The sequence below is a fragment of the Globicephala melas genome, chromosome 1 (assembly GCF_963455315.2).
Source record: "Globicephala melas chromosome 1, mGloMel1.2, whole genome shotgun sequence".
In the NCBI taxonomy this organism is placed as follows: Eukaryota; Metazoa; Chordata; class Mammalia; order Artiodactyla; family Delphinidae; genus Globicephala; species Globicephala melas.
Genome location: NC_083314.1, coordinates 149,919,806 through 149,927,602, shown reverse-complemented (window position 1 = coordinate 149,927,602; position 7,797 = coordinate 149,919,806).

The following is a 7,797-nucleotide window of genomic DNA, read 5'->3' as shown; positions in this document are numbered from 1 at the left end:
ATGGAGCAACTAAGCCCGTGCACCACACACTTAGAGTCTGTGCTCTGCAACAAGAGAAGGCACCACAATGAGAAGCCCAAGCACCACAACAAAGAGTAGCCCCTGCTGGCTGCAACTAGAGGAAGCCTGCGCACAGCAACGAAGACCCAATGCGGGCATAAATAAATAAATAAAAGAAAGCAAGACACAAAATTATCTATGCAGTATATTAACCATGTAAAAGAAAACCAGAAATGCCCAGAAATGAAAAGAAAGGAAATACTTTAAAATGTTAGCAGTATTTCTCTCTTAATGGATGCTTTATTTTTTTATTTTCTTTTTACTTGTATTTTCTACAATGATCAAATATGACTTAAACATTGTTTGGGAAAGTTACCCCTTCTCAGCTCCTAAAATGCAGCCACCCTCTTACCATGCCAGTTATTTGGACACCTGGAAAAAACACTTAATGAGTGACAGATGAAAGTTAGCAATGTTTTTTTGTATCTTAAAACTTTTCCCCAATCATCCACAGAAAGATTAGTTTTTCTTGTAATTGTCAGTCCTCCCTTAGAAATAACCCATCACTTCATCACACGATTTTTTTTTTTTTTAAGTAAAACAAAACCTGGGAACAGAACAGAAACCTGTGCTGAACCCTGATATGAAAATGAATAGGCAGTGGGATTCCAGCTGCCAGTGAAGTGCCTGTGCAGAAGGGACGCTCAGGTTGACGGATGCCAGAGAACGAGGTAGAAGTGCTTCCATTTCAGGCCTGAAATGCCTGCAGGAACTCCAGCCTGCCACTTTTTGGGCTCTGTGGACACATTCTACCTAGAGGTCCCTCAGATGACAAGGTCTCCCTCACGGCAGGCAACGGCTGATTGTCAATGATTGCTGGCTGGGAAGACAGAAAACAAGATTGCGCTTCTATGACCTCACAAATTGCACCACCTCCAGGAAGCTTTCCCTACCTCCTCCCCCAATCCCCCTTACCCCCTCTAGATTGCATTTCTCCCCCAAGGAGCCATGGCTCTGGTGGTTTCCCTGCCCCTCTTAGAACAAATGTCACCATTGATGATGCGGCAGCTGGAACTGTGAGAAGACATCACACAGACCTTTGTTCACTTCCAGTGACCTTTGTTCTGCCACTCAATTTCTGAGCCTGTTTCCTGAGCTATAAAATTGACACTGTAATCTCCACAGCACAGAGCACTGGCCCCCTCCAGGGACTCTCTTTGGGAACGATCAGACAACTCAGTCCTTGAGCTCCTATAACATGACTGTGCCCAAAGAAACTGCCTAGCAATCCAGAGCCACAAAGGAACGCTCGCCAGACCCGGCCCAGTGGTAGCAGCACCCCCAGCCCAGCCTCCCCACCCAGACCTCCAGCCAGCCGCAGCCAGGGAACAGCCAGCCAGCAGTGCTAATGATACCCCTCCCATCTTATGGACAGAGGAATTGCCAGGTGGGACGAAAGGACCCCAATTATTGAGGGTCTGTCCAGGGGTGTGGTCAAAGGCATGTCCAACACTGAACTCAGCTTCCCCTCAAATGTTTTACTCTTCCTGATCCCTGTCTCAGAGAATAGCAGCACCCTGGGAACCCAAGTTAGAAATCAAGATATGCCTCTTATTCAATCTATCACCAAGTCCTGTCGCTCCTACCTCTCCCAAATCCATCCACTTCTTTCCACCCCAGGGCTGCCGCATAGTTCGTGCCATTATCCTCTTCCTCACAGGTCTCTTTGTGCCCACACTGCCCCAGTGGGAGCCTATCTCCTCCTGCCTCCGATGAAAACTCAACAGCTCTCAGAAGGGAAACCGGCCTCTGTAACTTTGAGCCCCACCTTGCCCCAGTCTGGCCCCAGTTCACCTTTCCACTGCCTGCCTCATGCCTCCCCGTTTCCCGCAAATTCATGGTCCTGTTTCTCCCCGCCTGTTTTTACTCATGCTGTCCCCTCTGTCATTAACATTCTTCTCTTCTCCCTCTTCCACTGACAAGCTGCTACTCATATTCTAAGACTCAGCTCCGATTTCCACTCTTCCAGAAGACTTTTTGCTCCCCATGCCCACCCTCACCTCCAAACTAGGCTAAGTAGCTTTCATTGCTACACTTGCTGAACACTGTTCTAAGCACCTTTGCTGTCCTAACTCATTTAATCCTCAAACAAATCCACAAACCCTGGGCCTAGGTTCTCCTATTATTATTTTACAGATAAGAAAAGGTTTGTGGAAGTTAAAGCAAATTTTCCAAGGCCAAACAGTAAGTGGCTTAGCAGGGCTGAAAACTAGGTCTATTTACTTTTTTTTTTTTTTTTTTAAATAAAAAGAGCTGTCGTGTCCTTTTCTGGTTATAAAAGTAACAAGAAAAAAGTGAAGACGCACTCCTCTTTTTGTCAATTTGTTGAATATCCTTGCTGTGGACATGCAGTATGCACTCAGTAGATGCCATCTCCCTATGCCTATACATACATCCTGATTTGGCTAGCGTTTCCTTATAAAGTGCCCACACCATTCCTGCAGGTCTGCTTCCTGAAGCTGGAGCCCCAGCACCCAGCACCCTTACTCCCGCCTGTCCTCTCCTCCACCCTCCTCCCAGTAGTGTCAGGCTCTCAGGCCTCCGAGGTGTAACTCCAGCTTTGGCTTCCCTGCCAGGCTTGGGGCGGCCCATCACAGGTCCGGGTATGTCTTCCACCCCACAATCTCCAGGGCTATACACTCTCCCCAGCCCTAAACCTTCATATCTCTCCACCAAAAACCTCAGGCCCGGACCTGAGTTCAGCCTGCCCAAGCTGCTCCCCATTCCCTATACTCCTAGTCGGGTTCTTGCTGGTCTTCCAGACCACCGCTTCCGGCTCCACACCCGGCGTTGGCGTTCCGGCGGGTTAATTACAGCCCCGCCCCCAGGCCGGAGCCGCCGCTGCCCAGCACCCGTACTCCCAACACCACCCCTATCCCCGGGCTAGCGGGCAAGGCACCCCCGCCCAGTTCTAGGCCCTGGCGCCCTTGGGTCAGGGCCGGGGGAGGCACGTCCAGCCAAGCTCTGGCGCCGGGCGCGTCCCGCTTTACGGAAGAACGTCCGGGAATAAATCCGGAGCGGATTTGCATCACAGCAGCACTGGGAGGGCTCACAGCGGCCAAAGCCCTAAAGCCGAGGACGTCCCTCTCCCGTCCACCACCCCGCCCGCAGTGGCGGGATCGGGAAGCTGCTGAAGGGAGGAGGTGTGCGCAGTGGCCCGGAAAACCTGGGGCGGGAAGGCAGCTACCGGGGGTGTAATCTTCTCCCCTTACCTGGGCCCGACCTCACGCTGGGCCTGGGTCCTGTCGAGGGAGGTCAGGGCAGAGCCTAGGATTGGAGGAAACAGACCGGGCCCTGGGGTGGTGAGAGTCCAGCAGACCCCACCCCTGCTGCTAAGACTCTCCCAGCCCTGGTCTTCCTCAGACTGCCGTACCAACCGCCTCGGGGCCCTGGATCCCTGCGGCCTCCATCTTTGTGACTACTCACAGAGCACAGACAGTCCTGATCTCAAGTCCTGACCCTGGCTTACACTATTGCCCATCAGACTTCTATTCCAACCACATGGGCCAGCCTTGTAGGGCAATTTATTCATCCCACATAGCCAATCAGTGTCCCCTCTGGGCCGTTGCTCATGGTGTTTCTCAGCCAGGAAAAGTCTTTTATCCCTTTGCATCAGCTAAAAAGTTGTCCTTTCTTTAAGCCCAGCTTTAAAACCACGTATACATTTTTGATGAAGCCTTTGGGGGTCTGTGCCTCTGCCTTTCTAAGCTCTCAGTATACAAAGTCTGAACCTCTCTTTTAGCCCTGACATCTCTCTTGGTGTGTTTACCAAGCAATCTTTGGCAAGTCCTGTTCTCTTTCTGGACCTCAAACTCTTTCCTCACCCTTACAGTGAAGGATCTGGTAGAGATGACTGCCCTCCCCCAGCCCCCCGCCGGGGTGCCTCCAGTCCTGACCCTGTGAGACAGTGACTTCCTGATTTCCCAGCCCCCTGTGATGACCCAACCTTGGACAGGGCAGGGGTTAGGTGTCCATCTGAAATCCTTCCACTTCCTTTGAGCCAGTTAACTGAGGCAGCTGTGCAAGGTTGCTGAGTCTCAGGGATCCAAAAGGTGCTGGAACCCTCAAGGCAGTGAGACTAGTGCCAACACACCATGCTATCCCAGCTGGAAAGTCCCCTGCCCCAGGCCCCAAAGGCCTGTCAACCAGCTCCAGCTTCAGGTGGCAGAGGCTAGCCCATCCCAGAAAGCGAAGAAGCCCACATTCACAGACCCTCCCCAACATGCACACACTATCTCCAGGAACGGTGACAGCAGCCTCTCAACACCCTAAAGATCAGACCAGGACCACCCCACTCTCCAAGCCAACCTCCTCACACTCAGCCCAGGCCAGCTATCTCCAGTCTGAGCTCAGGATACCCAGGGGTTCCCAAGAGGAGCCTCAGTTCAGCTTTTTTCACAGCATGGGCTGTCAGTCCTTACTGCAAACTTTTCTTCCTTTTTTTTAATAAATTTATTTATTTATTTATTTTTGCCTGTGTTCGGTCTTCGTTGCTGCGTGCAGGCTTTCGTGGCGAGCGGGGGATACTCTTCGTTGCGGTGCGTGGGCTTCTCATTGCGGTGGCTTCTCTTGTTGCGGAGCACAGGCTCCAGGCGCGTGGGCTCAGTAGTTGTGGCGCATGGGCTTAGCCACTCCGCAGCATGTGGGATCTTCCTGGACCAGGGCTCAAACCTGTGTCCCCTGCCTTGGCAGGCAGATTCTTAACCACTGCACCACCAGGGAAGCCCTGCAAACTTTTCTAAGTGCAACTCATCACCTTTCAGATCCAGCCAGAGAGACCACTTCTCCCTGAAACTCCCATCCATGGGCTTTCCTTTTACCTATTGAAGCCGCATGAAATCTGAAACCACAGCACTCAGAATTAAGACAGACCTGTTGAGATTCCGCTTCTGTTGCTCCCTACTGAATGATGTGAAGCATGTTATTTACCCTCCCTGAACCTCAGTTCCTTCATCTATAAAATGGGAGCAATGATTTATATACACAGGGTGGTTGCGGGCATTGTATAAGATTCATAAAAACACTCATCATGGGCAGTGACACATATAGCATGTCAAATGTGAGCATTATTTCTATTCCCTATTCCCTGTATTCTCCCCTGACGCTTCCAGACACTTTCTCTGGAAGCTGAGAATGGAGATATCTGAAGTTGAAACTGATCTGGACAAAAGCGGCACTATAAAGTACTAAAAGCTTCACTTAGGACCCAATTATAGACTTCAAAAAAAAGCAAAGGAGGTTTGGGGCCGAGAGAGGGAACAGCATTTGCCAAAGGTCACACAGCAGGTATAGGTAGGTAGAACAGAAGGCAGGCAGGGAGAAGGAGGCAAATGGGGGTGTGGTTAGAGGTCGAGGCTGAGGTTTTGAGCTGAATCCAAGGACAGGCAGCCGAGCAAGAGGATCTCCAACTGACATTGCCCCATTTCCCATGCGCAGCAGGTCCTGGAATTTGCCTTTCTCTGGAGCTGCTCCTTCTGGGTTCCTGAGTTTGCAGTAGTTTCCCAGAAATACTAAGTAAATATCCCTGTTGTTTACTGAGTAACCAACCCCATAATCAGACAAGAGTCCCCATACAAAGTGCTGCTTCAAACTTGGCTCCTTCCATAGAGATGCCCGCCCCCAACAGACACCACCCCAGACAGATGCCCTCCACAAGGCCCCCTACCAGGGCCTTGCTGGGGGCTCTGAACCTCACCCCACAAGCTGGCTTTGGTGTACACCATGTTGCTCCAGGTTCAGCATCCCTTCGGAGAAAGGCTGCTCCTGCCAGCAGCCCCAAGAAAAGTGTAGTATATAGACTTTTTTCTGTTTGGTACCTTTCTGACCAAAAAAAAAAAAAGCCAGCCATGGGTCACCATTCTAATGTGATAAAGAGTCTTACTAACCTACTAACCTTTGAAAATGTCCTGGGCTGATGTTACCCCCAATCCTGTGGAAGTTGGACGCATTAGGGCCAGTGTATTGTGCTACCTGATGAATTTTTCTTCAGGTTACACTTTATTTGTTTATATAGTTCCCCTTCTCTCCTCACTGCCACTCCACTCCCCTCATCCTCAGGAACCAGGAATGTGTCCTTATGAAAGAGGTCTGTCTTCTGTCTGGTTTACTGCAGGTGTGTTACCTCACCCAAGCTCATGTGTCCCAGGCTCTGCCTCCTCCTTCCCATTCATGTGAGAACTCCTGTGCGCATCCCCAGTGGGGAATCCCCTGGTTTAGCCATCCACCCTTTACTAATTGACTTCTCAAGACTTCCTTCTCAAGGTTATGCTACCCTTGTCATCTGGGACCCGGTGATGCCAGAATTCTGTATTTCTAAGGTTCTGTAGCTCAGATTGCACCACACTGGAATTCTGTGACGCTAAGATTCTGTAACTCAGATGGCACCACGCTAGGATTCTGTATTTCTAGGATTCTGTAGCTCAGATGGCACCACGCTAGAATTCTGTGACGCTAAGATTCTGCGACTGTGGATTCTATGCACCCAGAATTTTATGATTTTTGTGTTTCATGAATTTGTCATTGACATGGGGACAACAGTCAGGATTCACTTGGCCTGGATTTCTGTGTTTGTTCTCCAGAGAATGCAAGTCTCAGCTCTAGGCTCTTTTCTATGAATTCACTGAAGGCAGAGGAAAAAGATGGCTGGATAGGTGAAGGGTAGCACTCCTACCTCCCCTGGGGCTGCCCGGGGTGGGATATGCCCAGGGCAGCCCAGTCTTACGCCCATGCATTCAGTCCACCTGCCTCCCCAAAGCCCCTTATTTAGGCTCCAGTATCTGAGGGTAGCAGGAAAAGCAGCCTCCTTTACAGCCCTCCCACCCAGCTTCCTTTACTCCCTGGACTGCCTGCGGGTCCAGGAAAAGAAAGTTGACTGGGAGACTGGCCTGGCCAAATGGGCAGAGGGGGAGGGTTAAGCACAGGGCAGGGAGCCAGTGGAGGAGATATGGGAGATTCCCTAGGGAGCCCTGCAGCTTTCCCTGAAGGTGAGGAAGGAACAGAGGCCGGAAGTGGGGGTGGGGGTGAGGGCACTGGTAAGGGTGGGGTGACCGGTATTGCATTGTGGGGCTGGAGCTGGGCTTCCGGCCATTGATCCATTGGTGACAAGGGACCTGCAGCCTGGCGCCCTAGAGGCTGTCTGGTCAGCCCCTACCCACTGGCTTTGTGTTCCTGTGCCTAAGTCAGACTCCCAGGAAAACACGGAGGGCAGGAGTTGGGGGTGGTGAAACCGATCCTCTAGAGCTCCTTCCCGGAAGGGCCCACTGAGGCCAAGAAAGGGGGCAGGACTTTCTAAGGATCACACTGGGGTCTGGGGCAAAACAATGACTGAAACTCTGGGCTCCTGACTTCAGCCCAGAGCTATTGTCCACATACTCCAAAGGGCCCCAGTATTATAAAATGCTCCCGCGATGAGACCATTTGGCCAGACTCCATGCTAGAGGATGGGCCCACCTCCAGGCCACCTCCCAGGTGTGGTCTGGACCACTCCTCCAGCCCTGCGACTTAGCTGAATCTGCCAAACCCGATTTTCCAGCAGTTGCCCTGGCTGGGTAGAGCAGGAAGCCGTCCTCCAGGCACGAGCCCCTCAGGCTGCGGTCCTCCCCTCTCCCACCTCCTGACCTCATCCCTGCCCCTTCTACACCGGTGCCACCACCACTTCCTCCTCCACCTGCCTGCCATCTCGCCTGGGCTGCTCTCTAGGCATTGAGGGATGTGGTCCAGCACTACCCCTCTCTGGTC